The 13,679-nt window shown below is 38.5% G+C and overlaps 1 long non-coding RNA gene across 1 annotated transcript; it reads left to right on the top strand.

Annotated features, from left to right (window-relative positions):
• The first annotated feature begins 3,975 nt into the window (after nt 1-3,975).
• On the top strand, nt 3,976-6,938 carry LOC112651662 (uncharacterized). Its single transcript, XR_003130952.3, has 4 exons — nt 3,976-4,506; nt 5,839-5,864; nt 6,310-6,353; nt 6,581-6,938. It is a non-coding gene; the product is annotated as an uncharacterized LOC112651662 (long non-coding RNA).
• The last annotated feature ends 6,741 nt before the right edge of the window (nt 6,939-13,679 follow it).

Genomic DNA, 13,679 nt, shown 5'->3' with positions numbered 1-13,679 from the left:
TCACATCAGAACTTTTAAGTAAACAGCAAAATCTAATATAAATGTCAGACTTTTTTTAAAGATTTTATTTATTATTCATGAGAGACACAGAGTGTGAGAGAGAGACAGAGACACAGGCAGAGGGAGAAGCAGGCTCCATGCAGGGAGCCTGACTTGGGACTTGATCCTGGGTCTCCAGGATCAAAACCTGGACCGAAGGTGGCGCCAAACCACTGAGCCACCCAGGCTGCCCAAATGTCAGACTTTTAAGTAAGGGGATGAATTTTCTCCCTTAATACCTAATGAAATGAGCAATAAATGGTATACACACATATTGTCAGCATTAGCCAAACTGGACTGGCGTGCAAGAAAATAACCAGAAGAGTCTGGAGTGAATAAAGAGGTCCAACTTAGCTTAGCCCCCAGGAGCATTACTAGTGAATTAATAAGATCCTGAAGATTCTTGCTAATGGCATCAAACCCAGAGTGATCAGAATCCTTATCATTTACCTCTTCTGACTAAAGAGTAGTACATATGGCTCCTGGAAAAGAATGGGGAAGGAAAACAATGGGACTGACACACACAAAAGAATAAAATTCAGAACAACCCACTGAACTGGGAGAATGTCCTAAAGAAAAAATCCAAATGGACAATAAACTTTGAAAAGATTGTTTTAAAGCCCACTACCAAAAGCCTCCAGGAACATATCCATAGGAAAGAAGATTAGATTTACCCTCCTGCAGCAAGGGACAAAGTACTCCAGAGGAACTGTAGAGGCCTTAGCAAGGGGACCTCAGGAAAGGCTTCTCATAGTATTGAGACTTGTGCTGGATTATTCCCAGAAAAGTTAAAGAAGTAGGGTCCGGTTATGGATTGAAGGTTGTCAGAAAGTTGGGGCAATTTAGTGGCTGTATATCTCAATAATTTTTATCTAGGAAGCATGAGGATTGAAGCAAGGCTAAAGTTGTCATTGGTAAAAGAGAAGCTGTGACTCAGTTTAGTCAGAAGTGGGGGATGTTATATGGTTTTTATGGTCTTTCTCTGTCTTGTTCCAGAAATGGTCACTGAGTGGCCTTGTGTACCTCTTATTTATATTCTAAGAAGTATTGTTTTGTTGAAGATTTTATTTATTTATTTGAGAGAGAGAGAATTTATTTATTTATTTATTTATTTATTTATTTGAGAGAGAATTTATTAGTTTCTGTGAGAAACAGAGCATGAACGAGGGAGAGGGCACAAGGAGAGGGAGAAGAGGGGAGGGCAGAAGGAGAGGGAGAAGCTGACTTCCCCCCTGAGCAGGGAGCCCAACTTGGGGGTTCCGTCCTAGGATCCTGGGATCATGACCTGAGCTAAAGGCAGACACTTAACTGACTAAACCACTCAGGCACCTGTAAGAAGTATTGTTTGTTTATTTGGAAACAACATGGCCTAGCTGTTGGTTGCCAACAAGGAAGTTTATGTTCATTTGGAAACAACATGGCCTAGCTATTGGTTGCCAACAAGGAAGTTTTATACCTTCTCAAGAAAACCAACCTTCCTAGTAATAGTAATAAGATAAATAAAAACCATATCAACAAATATCTTTTTTCATATATCAGATTGACAAAAACAAAAAAGTAATAATTAAAAAAAAGTAATAATACCCAGTGCTAAGGGAAATATAAGGAAATAGTTTTTCTCATACATTATATAGTATGAATTGCTATAGTTATTATTATTATTATTATTGTGGAAATTTCAAACACATATAAAAGAAGACAACGAGGGGATCCCTGGGTGGCTCAGTGGTTTAGCTGCCTGTCTTTGGCCCAGGATGTGATCCTGGAGTCCCGGGATCAAGTCCCACATCAGGCTCCCTGTGTGGAGCCTGCTTCTCCCTCTGCCTGTGTCTCTGCCTCTCTCTCTTTCTGTGTCTCTCATGAATAAATAAATAAAATTTTTTTAAAAAAGGAGACAATGGCATAATTATACCAACTTCAATCCACTTCTCTCCCTCCAGTACTTTTCTGAAGCAAATTATTTCATCCATAAGTATTTCAGTATGTATCCCACATCTAAAAAAGTCCCCCCATTTCTTTTTTTTTCATTTCTTAATTTAATGAAATATCTAGTGTTCAAATTTCCCATTGTCTTATAAATGTACTTCTTAATTTTATAGTTTACTTGACTCGAGATCCAAATAAGGTCCACACACAGCTTGTTAAAGTAATATGGCATTATACATTAAAAACCAAAAATATAGGGGTGCCTGGGTAGCTGTCAATTAAGTGTCCAATTCTTGATGATTTCAGTTCAAGTCATGATCTCAAGATGGTGAGATCAAGCCGTACATCCGGCAAAAAAAAAAAAAAAAAAGCCTCACATCTGGCTCTGTGCTGGGTATGGAACCTGCTTAAGATTCTGTCTCTTTTCCTCTGCCCCTCCTCCCACCCTGTTCCCCCCAATCAAAAAACATTTTTTTAATTTAAAAAATATACATATATACATACCCTCCGTTCTAGTAATCTTCATCCTAACAATCTAAGATCTATGAGAATATTTATTGTGGCATTGGTTGTAATAACAAAAAACTTAAGAACAGCTTAAAAGCCCATCAATGGAGGAACTCTCTATTGATGAATAAGGTGTGTATCTATACTATGGGTAACTATGTGGCTATTAAAAAAATCAACTTTGATCTGTAGCTACTGATCTGGCAGGCTGCCCTGATGAATAAATAAAGGATGTAACTGAGAAATATATTTAGTTTATGATCTCACTTCTGTATAAGCATATGACAACTCACAACCTCATATATATTTTACAAATTTATTTATATGTGTATACATGTATCTGTATATCTTTTCTACTAGGCTTACATGGTTATGGAGGAAAATACATGGGCTCACATACCTGCACAAACACATTGGTTACATGACAGTGGTCAAGGGAAAGTGCATGACAGCAAAAGAAACAGTCAACAAAACTAAAAGACAACCTACAGAGTGGGAGAAGATATTTGCAAATGACATATCAGATAAAGGGCTAGTATCCAAGATCTATAAAGAACTTATTAAACTCAACAGCAAAGAAACAAACAATCCAATCATGAAATGGGCAAAAGACATGAACAGAAATTTCACAGAGGAAGACATAGACATGGCCAAGAAGCACATGAGAAAATGCATTACTCGCCATCAGGGAAATACAAATCAAAACCACAATGAGATACCTAAGATCTGGGATCACACCAGTGAGAATGGGGAAAATTAACAAGACAGGAAACAACAAATGTTGGAGAGGATGTGGAGAAAGGGGAACCCTCTTGCACTGTTGGTGGGAATGTGAACTGGTACAGCCACTCTGGAAAACTGTGTGGAGGTTCCTCAAAGAGTTAAAAATAGATCTGCCCTAGGACCTAGCTATTGCACTGCTGGGGATTTACCTCAAAGATACAGATGCAGTGAAACGCCGGGACACCTGCACCCAATGTTTTTTTTTTTTTTTTGTATTACTTGATTTTATTTTACACTAGGTGGCGGGCACAAAGCAATCCTCCTTAATCAAGTTGACAATTAGCTTCACTCAGAACACTTTTAATAATGCACATAAAAAAAAGTATTCAATCTTACAAATTGTTCTGCAATCCAAATATACAATAGCTTGGAAAACAACGTTTAGAAAACAAAAGCCAATGTAAAAAGATTAAAACAACTAGAACAGTACAGGTTTTATATGGCTCTGATTTTAGTTTTCTTACTGCATCATCAATGTCAGAAATCTGTTCCTTCAGCTGGCTCCATTGCTCAGGATTTATTTATTTATTTTTTTTAATTTTTATTTATTTATGATAGTCACAGAGAGAGAGAGAGAAAGAGAGAGGCAGAGACATAGGCAGAGGAAGAAGCAGGCTCCATGCACGGGAGCCCGATGTGGGATTCAATCCCGGGTCTCCAGGATCGCGCCCTGGGCCAAAGGCAGGCGCTAAACCGCTGCGCCACCCAGGGATCCCATTGCTCAGGATTTAAAGAAATACCTTTTCTTCCAGGTTTCATTTCACCTTCTGGATCCATCCAATATTCTCTAATATCAATTAGAACTTTCCCTTTAAAGTCCCGAACACTGACGTACCTCATTTTCCCAATCTGAAACATGTTATCATCTCTGCTGCTGCTGCTCTGCTTAGAGGATGACAGGGCTCTTGAAGTTTCGCCAGTCTTTTGCTTCTTCACAGGTTTCTCTGGCGCAACTTGCTTTTTCCTCTTTAACTTTTTGTCAACCTCACTGTCAGAATCGCTGCCAGAAGAGCTTGAAGAAACAAGTTCCTTTGATTTAGGCATTGCTCCACTCTCGCGGCCGAACTGCCTTCTGCTCACTCGTTTGCAACTCTGCACCCAATGTTTCTAGCAGCAATGTCCACAATAGCCAAACTGTGGAAGGAGCCTCGGTGTCCATCGAAAGATGAATGGATAAAGAAGATGTGGTCTATGTATACAATGGAATATTACTCAGCCATTAGAAATGATGAATACCCACCATTTGCTTTGGTATGGATGGAACTGGAGGGTATTATGCTGAGTGAAATAAGTTAATCAGAGAAGGACAAACATTATATGGTCTCATTCATTTGGGGAATATAAAAAAATAGTGAAAGGGAATAAAGGAGAAAGGAGAGAAAATGGGTGGGAAATGTCAGTGAGGGTGACAGAACATGAGAGACTCCTAACTCTGGGAAACGAACAAGGAGTGATGGAAAGGGAGGTGAGGGGGAGTGGGGGAGGTTGGGGTGACTGAGTGAGGGAGGCACTGATGGGATGAGCACTGGGTGTTATGCTATGTTGGCAAATTGAACTCCAATAAAAAGTATACAAAAAAAAAGGGGGGGAAAGTGCATGAAGCAAGAGAAAACAAGAATAAAAACAGACTAGCAAAATGGGAAAACATTTATGGTATATGTTAAATAAAATGCAGAAATCAAAACTCTACCCATAATATTGTTGCAAATATGTAAAACTGAATATGCATGTAGTGTAAAAAAGACAAAAAAAATTTTATTTAAATGGTGAATTTCTATCTCGGATTTTTTTCAAAAGAAAATAACATTGGAAAAAGAAAAATAGATTACATTATTAATGTTATATGTGTGTGCATATATATTCATAATAATCAAATAAATGCATATTAGAACAAAAAAATGAGAGCAAACCAATTTTTGTCTATTTAATTTTGTCTATCAAAAATATTAATGCAGAAAATGTTCAGATAATTATGTTGTACAAATAGTGTTGATGTAGTTTTGGAATGTTGGTGAGGTCCAGAGCTGATGGCCAAGAAAGAATTATTGAAATATCTTTGGCGCATAAAAGGTGATTTTATGAAAGCACAAGGACAAGAGCTGCTGCCTCGGGGTTGTGAGGAATGGCTGATTATATACTTGGGAGTTGGGGGCGGTAAGGAAAAAAGAGAGGTGTTCAAGGCTTTCATATGCTAAAGAAGATTTACAAGGTACTGGGGGCCTTGCTATTGTCAAGCTAAGGTTGTTTTTCCTTCTAGTAAGGCACTAACATCAAGATAATTGGGAGCATTCTGGAGGAATTTTAAACTCCTTCTATTACAAGTTCTTGTTAATGGGCTGCAGGTCATAAAGAAACTTAATTTTGTTTCCTTTCCCTTTTGTCTCTGTTTCCCACAACATTCAAGGAAGGGAAAAGTGGTGTTAGGACTCCAGGAAATGGAGTTATGGGTCTCTGGAAGTTAGGCTATAGATAAGAATGCTTTTTCCTTGTAAATCACTAAGACATTGTTGAACTTATAGGGACTCCTGTTTTGCAGGACTGTGATCTCTATTAGTTAACCATTTGTTTTTTTCCTTCCCCTAGTTTTAGGGAAGCCAGGAGTACCTGAGGTGAGGAATGTCCCACAGACCCCACATGGTGGGGGTGTTGGTTTGTGGGATGTCAGCTAATGCTTTGTCTTCAGCTTGCCTTCTGCTTCCTCATCAGTGTGACCTACTTCATTTCTTTCTTAACTTTGCAGATACCAAGGCAAACCTCATATTCAGTCAAAACTGCCCAAGCAATCCTGGGATGCCTAGTTTAATGCAGTGTCACCTCATAACCCCTATAAAACTAAAGTTGGCATTGTGGTCATGAATGCAATTTGTGGTCTGAATTGGTGTCCTAATCCAATTATTACTCCAACCAGAAATGTAAATTTCTTCGCTCTGTATTTTCTACTACACTAACCGCTAATGAACAAGTTGTTAGGTACAAAGACAAGATTTATGCAGTTCATCCTCCCCCAAATCATTTCCTACATTATTCTAATTTAATGGATTGCTTTGTGCACAGGTTCTTTCGAACTCAGCTTGCACAGAAGGCCACCAGTCCTTGAGGTAAGCTGACTCAAGTCTCCCACGACTTCCTCCATTCAGTTTCAATTAATGAATTACCATAATGCCAAATGTTCCTTCAAACAGTATGCACCACTCAGACAATTGTAAACAGAAATGTAAAGTCAACATTAAAATTGCCTGGCCACAAGGATTCAAAATGTGCTTATAACTATGTTTTAATACTATTATTCACTTGAAAATTACTTTTTTCTTTTTTCCCTTCACAGAATTTGCAGACTCCCAGGAGATCCAGGCACCAAATGGAGGAGATTTAGAATTTTAAGAAGCTTATTGATGAAAGCAGCTAGGATGATAACATCACCAATTAGCCTTTTAGTTCAATTTTAATTTAGAGCAGATTACCCTTTGCAATCTGGAGCTCCTATTTAGTTCCTCTTTCTTTTCTCCCACTCCTCGACTTGGGCCATTCTCCCACCAAACAATGCTACTTTGAAATTCTGACAAACGGGGCAGCCCGGGTGGCTCAGCAGTTTAGCGCCGCCTTCAGCCCAGGGGGGCACCTGGGATCGAGTCCCACGTCGGGCTCCCTGCTTCTCCCTCTGCCTGTGTCTCCCCCTCTCTCTCTGTGTCTCTATAAATAAATAATTTTTTTAAAGAAATTTTGACAATCTGGCTTTTGATAAATCAGCAATTTTACTTCTGGAATCTAACTTAAAGGGATGTTTGATTCAGATCACAAAAATGCAAGTACAAGAAGCCTGAAACTGCAGTAGGATATTGTAAACATCCTAACTATTCATTATGAGGTAACTAGTTGAATAAATTATCCAAGCAGTGTAATACCTTGCTCAGTAATACCTTATCTGTTCACACAAATTCTACTGATAGCTTGCTCAATAATACCTTATCTGTTCACACAAATTCTACTGATAGCTATTGAAAAAGATGTACAAATATAGTCTAGGAGGAAAAAACAGTGAATGTATACAAACAGCTTCAAGGAAAAAACTACAAACAGCCAATGAATATTTGAAAAGTATCTCAACTTCATTCATAATAAGTAGATGCAAATTAGAAAATAACAATTTTAATTTATTTGATTGGCAACAGCTTAAAAATTTGAGGTAGGAAACAAGCACTGAACACTTTTGTTGTAGTATTATTTGGTGCAACCTTTCTGGATGATGATTTGGCAATTTCTACCAATGTGTGAAACACATACACCTTTTAACCCAAGCCCCAGTGCTTAAAATTTTCTCTATGGATATGTGAGCAATCCTTGTTAAGATAAGTACAAATATGTTCTTGCAACATTATTGGTAATAGTAAAATCAAAACTGCATAATAAATCAACAAACAAGCAAAACCCTGGAAACAACCAAATATCCACCATAGGGAACTGGTTAAATAAATTGTGGCACATCCTAACAAATGACTTCCTTTATGCAGCTGTTAAAAAAATATATTTACCTTGTAGTTAAGGAATGATCCCCAAAATACATCAAATGAAAAAAGCAGAATAAATACTCTATGTAATAGTGTGATCTTTTTTGTGTTAAAAACAAACAAAAAAGAGAAAATACATATATGTAAGTAATTTTGTATGCTTTGAAAGATTCACAAGAAAGTAATAAAGGCATTTGGCCTTAGAAAGACTGAGCTAGAAAACAGAGGGTTGCTTTAAACTTTCACTTTTTATTTTGTAACTTTTTGTAGCATGAATTTTTCTAATCCCATAGATGTGTTTCTTTTAGTTTTACAAACTGTTCAATATAGGATATCAAGGTTGAGAGAATGTGATACACTTTTTTGTTTGCTTCTTTGTGCTTTCCTATTAAATAAGAAGAAACATGTCGTACTATTTAAAAATATTGGAAAGCCTGGGTGGCTCAGAGGTTTAGCGCCGCCTTCAACCCAGGGCGTGATCCTGGAGACCCCTGGATCTCCCTGCATGGAGCCTGCTTCTCCCTCTGCCTGTGTATCTGCCTCTCTCTCTCTGTGTCTCTCATGAATAAATAAATAAAATATTTTAAAAATAAAAATAAAAATATTATTATCAGCCAATAAAATGGATAATGTAGATCTATATTCACTGACATAGCAAACTGTAAGGATATATTTTTTTGAACTAAGAAAGCCAATTACAATACAATGTGCATAGTATGATCTTGTTTGTGTAAAATTGTGTGCACCTGTGAGTATTCACCAGAGATGTTTAGAAAGATGTTATCAAAGTGATGATATGGTTACACATTCTGTTTTATAACAATTCTCAATTGCTTTAATTTTCTCAAAATGAGGATGTATCATCTTTATTTTTTTTTTTTTTAAATTTTTTTTTTCATTTATTTATGGTAGTCACACAGAGAGAGAGAGAGAGAGAGGCAGAGACATAGGCAGAGGGAGAAGCAGGCTCCATGCACCGGGAGCCTGACGTGGGATTCGATCCCGGGTCTCCAGGATCGCGCCCTGGGCCAAAGGCAGGCGCCAAACCGCTGCGCCACCCAGGGATCCCGGATGTATCATCTTTAAACAGAGAGGATACAACAAAATTTTTATGAAGATTTTGACATCTACTTGATGTCTCAGCAAATTAGAAACAGGAATAGAAATGAGGAAAGGATAATAAAATTATTTAAGTTATGTACAATGAGAGGCTGCCTACTAAAGCAGTCCAGTGGAAAAGCTAGGAGTGATCTGAAACTGGGAGATCACACCTGGAATCCAGCAGGAAGGACAGAGTGTTCTCTAAGGCATGGTAGAAACCTGAGCTGGCTAGCTGTAGCATAAACAAAAGTGTTCCTTAAGCACTGACCTTGCCATCTAATGAAAAAAAGAAAAATGAAAGAAAATCACAACCTTTGAAAAATGTATATCCACCAAAAAAAAAATCCCATTAATAAGGCAGAAAGCTCTACAGCTTAGAACATTTTTACTGCAAACGGCAGTTTCAAATTCCATCTAAAGCAGACATGCTCTTTGGATAAAGCTAAAAATATATGTTATTTTGCTAAGTTCATATGGATACAAACAAATAGAAGAGCTCTAGAGGAGGAAACACAGAACCACTGAAGATGGGGAACTGGGATCAGGATGAAGGAGGTGGTCAAAGGAGCCTTTAACATTGTCCATAATGGTTTAATTTTTTGATAAAAGGAAAATATTCACATATTTCATTGTGGTAAAATACCCATAGAGTTCTAAGCATTTTTTTTTTACGTAGGCTGCATGCCTAGCATGCAGCCCAGTGTAGGACTTGAACTCACAACCCTGAGATGAAGACCTGAGCTGAGACATAGTCAGACACTTAACTGACTGAGGCACCTACGTGCCCCATAAACCATTTTTTAAAAGACTTTATTTGACAGAGAGAGAGAACAAGCAGGTGCAGAGGGAGAGAAAGAAGCAGGGAGCCTGATGCAGGGCTCTATCCCAGGACCCAGGAATCATGACCTAAGCCAAATGCAGATACTTAACTGACTGAGCCACCCAGGTGCCCCTCTTAAACCATTTTTTAAAAGATTTTATTTATTCATGAGAGAGAGAGAGAGAGGCAGAGACACAGGCAGAGGGAGAAGCAGGCTCCATGCAGGGAGCCCAACGTGGGACTCGATCCCGGGACTCCAGGATCCTGCCCTGGGCTGAAGGCAGCACTAAACCGCTGAGCCATTGGGGCTGCCCCAAACCATTTTTAACTGTAAAATACAATGGCATTAGGATATGGACACATTATCATGCAACTGTTACCACTATCCACTTCCAGAACTTTTTCATCTTCCGAACAGAAACTCTGTACCTATGAAATAATGCCCCATACTCCCTTCCCCTAGCCCCTGAAAACTCTATTTTCTATTTCTATGAATTTGCCTATTCTGGTTAGCTCATATAAGTAAAACCATACAATACTTGTCTTTTTGTGACTAGCTTGTTTTATTTAGCATGATGTCCTCGAGTTTCCTCCATGTTGCAGCAGATGTCATAATTTTCATACTTTTTAAGGCTGAATGGAATTCTAATTTGTTTATCCCTTCAACTATTGATGGACACATATTATTTCCACCTCTTCCCTATTTTGAATTACTTTGCTATGAAGATAGGTGGATAAGTATCTGTTTGCACCCCTGCTTTTAATGCTTTTGGGTAAAATACCCAGGAGTAGAATTGCCAGATCATATGGTAATTCTATGTCTAACTTTCTGAGGAACTGCCAGACTGTTTTCCACAGCTGCAACATTTTACACTCCCACCACCAATGAGCAAGGGTTCCAATTTCTCCACATCCTCGCCAAAACTTGTTTTCCATTTTTTAAAATAACAGCCATCATAATGGGTGTGAAATGGTTTGATTTACATTTTCACGTATTTTTTTTAAAGATTTTATTTATTTATTCATGAGAGACACAGAAAGACAGAGACATAGGCAGACGGAGAAGCAAGCTTCATGCAAAGAGCCCGATGTGGGACTCGATCTGGATTCCCTGAGCCAAAGGCAGACGCTCAACTGTTGAGCCACCCAGGGGTCCCACGTATTTTTTCATATGTAAGTTTTTATTTATTTTTATTTTTTTATTTTTTAAATATTTATTTATTTATTCATGAGAGGCACAGAGAGAGAGAGAGGCAGAGACATAGGCAGAGGGAGAAGCAGGCTCCACGCAGGGGGCCCGACGACGTGGGACTAGATGCAGGGACTCCAGGATCACGCCTTGGGCCGAAGGCAGGCGCCAAACCGCTGAGCCACCCAGGGATCCCCTGAGATTTGTTTTCTGCATTCATAAACTAGGGCGGCTAAGCTCTCTGAGAAAGAAGTCATGCCTATCTTGCTCACTGTTTCATCCCCAGGTGCTAACAAGGTGCCTGGCACCCAGTAGGCACTCAATACTACAAGTTTCTCCTGACATCCAAAACTGGAGTGCTCCTGTGAAAGCTTTCATAAGTTGAAGTGATATAATAAAGCAAAGAAGTAATTACCATGAACTTAAATGGAATTTTCTGGGTGTTTCCAGACTGAAAAAAATAGCCTCTCTTAGGTTTTTCCATTACCATAGCTCACATCTTGCTAATAGTTGACAAAATAAATAGAGTAAAGCACAGATGCTCACAGATACAGTTCAAAGCTACAGTGGCTTAATGCTGAGATGTTTAGTGTATTTCCTGGGGATGGAGCTTGGCAGGGCCACTCTCACTGCTTGGGGTGCATGCTGCCTTTATAACAGCTGGCAGCAAACAAATGCTGAACACTATGTTTTTTTGCCTTCTTTCACAAGAGTGAAAATCCTCTTCAAATTTATTTTGGTTAGCAAAAACAGATACTAATGTAGGTCTTCCATAAAAGCAAAGTGGTATATGTGAAACTTTCAAAAAGTGGGAGATACCTATACAGTATTCATTGGATGAATAAATGACTGCATTAGCCTTTCAGTTTATATGGGATTAATGTATGACTTAAGGGGAATAAGTCTATGAACTACCACCTTGAAATACACACACAAATATTATTCAGCCATAAAAAAGAAGGAAATCCTACTATTTGCAACAACATGGATGGACCTTGAGAGCATTATGCTAAGTAAAATAATTCAGAGAAAGACAAATACTCTATGATCTCATTTTTATGTGGAATCTAAAACATCAAACTTTTGGATACATAGAGTAGAGTGGTGGTTGCCAGGTTTGGAGGGCAGGTGGTGGAAATGGGGAGTTTTTAATCAAACAGAACAAACTTTCAGTTTTAAGATGGATAAGAATACTAAGTTCCAGGCATCTAATGTACACCATGATGATGATAGTTAATAATACTGTATTGTACTTAAAAGTTGCTTTGACAGTAGAGCTTTAATGTACTCACCATAACAAAAACAACAAAATGGTAATTATGTGAGGTAAAGGACATTTCACAATATATATGTATCAAAATATCACATTGTACATCTTAAACTTACACAATGTTATATCAACTATATCTCAATAAATCTGGAAAAAAATAAGATAAACCACTCAGTAAAAAAAAAAGAAAAGAAAAATACACATACATACTAACCTTTGACTAAAACACCATCATTCTGGAAGCCTTGAGTAAACAGAGTATTTCAAGACAGAACCAGGATGACCAAGAAAATGTAAGTGACACTACTTACAGTTTTAAGAAAAGCAACTTTAGAGCCAGTATTCTTCCATCTGGATTGTCAAATAAGGACAAGGTACTTTTCAAGTGTACTCTTATTACACAACCAGGGTTATGTTTCCTGAATTTTAGGCAAGATGGCTGATGAAAAAGATATATACAATCAGAACATTTTTGTACCCCTAAGGTCCTATCGCTTTTTTTTTTTTTTTTTTTTTTTTTAGATAAAGAGAGTGTGGACACAAGCTGGGGAGGGAGGGGCAGGAGATGAAGGGAGAGAGATCTTAAGCAGGCTCCATGCTTAGCATGGAGGCCAATGCAGGGCTTGCTCTCACGACCCTGAGATCATGGCCTGAGCCAAAATCAAGAGTTGGAAGCTTAACCAACTAAGCCACCCAAGCACCCCAGTCCTATTACTATTTTTATGCTTAAAAGTTAGTTACTAATATCATACATTCTGTAATAAAAGTAGAATTTTATTTTTTCCAATTAGTTCATATATCCATGAATGAATATTACTTATTGTAGATGGCAACCATCCATTACTTCTCCCTAGCTTAAGATTGGGCCATTCAACTTATTTCCACCCCATTCCCTTCCCACAATTTGAAAGTGCAGCAAACTACCTTTTCCCATTCCCCAAGCTGAGAACTTGTCTGAAAGTCACTGAACCACTGACTTAAACGAGTCCCCGATGTCCTTTGGGTGTGAAGGAAAGGGAGTAAAGAGTTAGTTGGCGCTGAGATAGGGGTCATCAGGATGAAAGCTGCCTGCATTTCCATAACTTCTTGCTGGCACTCCCCAAGAAGCCCCTCCAGACAAGGATCCCCCACCAATAAAAGGCTATTTGTTAGATTGCCCCTGGCAAGCCCTGGTGGGGATATCTGGGAGAAAGACGTTGAGACTGATTTCTCCTAGGTTGGGAAGTACACAAGGGAGGCCCCAGAGAGCAACCATGTGCCCAGTCCAAGTAAGACTGCTGGCATCTGGACTCTGGACACACTGAAGAATTGTTACTGTAGTAGCAACAACCAACAGAAAGAGAGCAAACAACTCTTTCTGGACAGTCTTGCCGAGAACATTCTCTCTTCCTCCTCCTCATCCCTACTTGGGAAGAACAAGAGCCAAGGGGAGAGAAGACATTACCACCCCCTCCACTAAAAGCTGTTGTAATCACAAGTCCACTTGCACCAGAAGAATGGGAAGAGCTATGAATAAAATATGATAGTAAAGATTTAAAA

Source organism: Canis lupus, chromosome 4, assembly GCF_003254725.2.
Source record: "Canis lupus dingo isolate Sandy chromosome 4, ASM325472v2, whole genome shotgun sequence".
NCBI lineage: Eukaryota > Metazoa > Chordata > Mammalia > Carnivora > Canidae > Canis > Canis lupus.
Note: the sequence above shows the minus strand (reverse complement) of the source record. Positions and strands in the feature narration are given on the sequence as shown.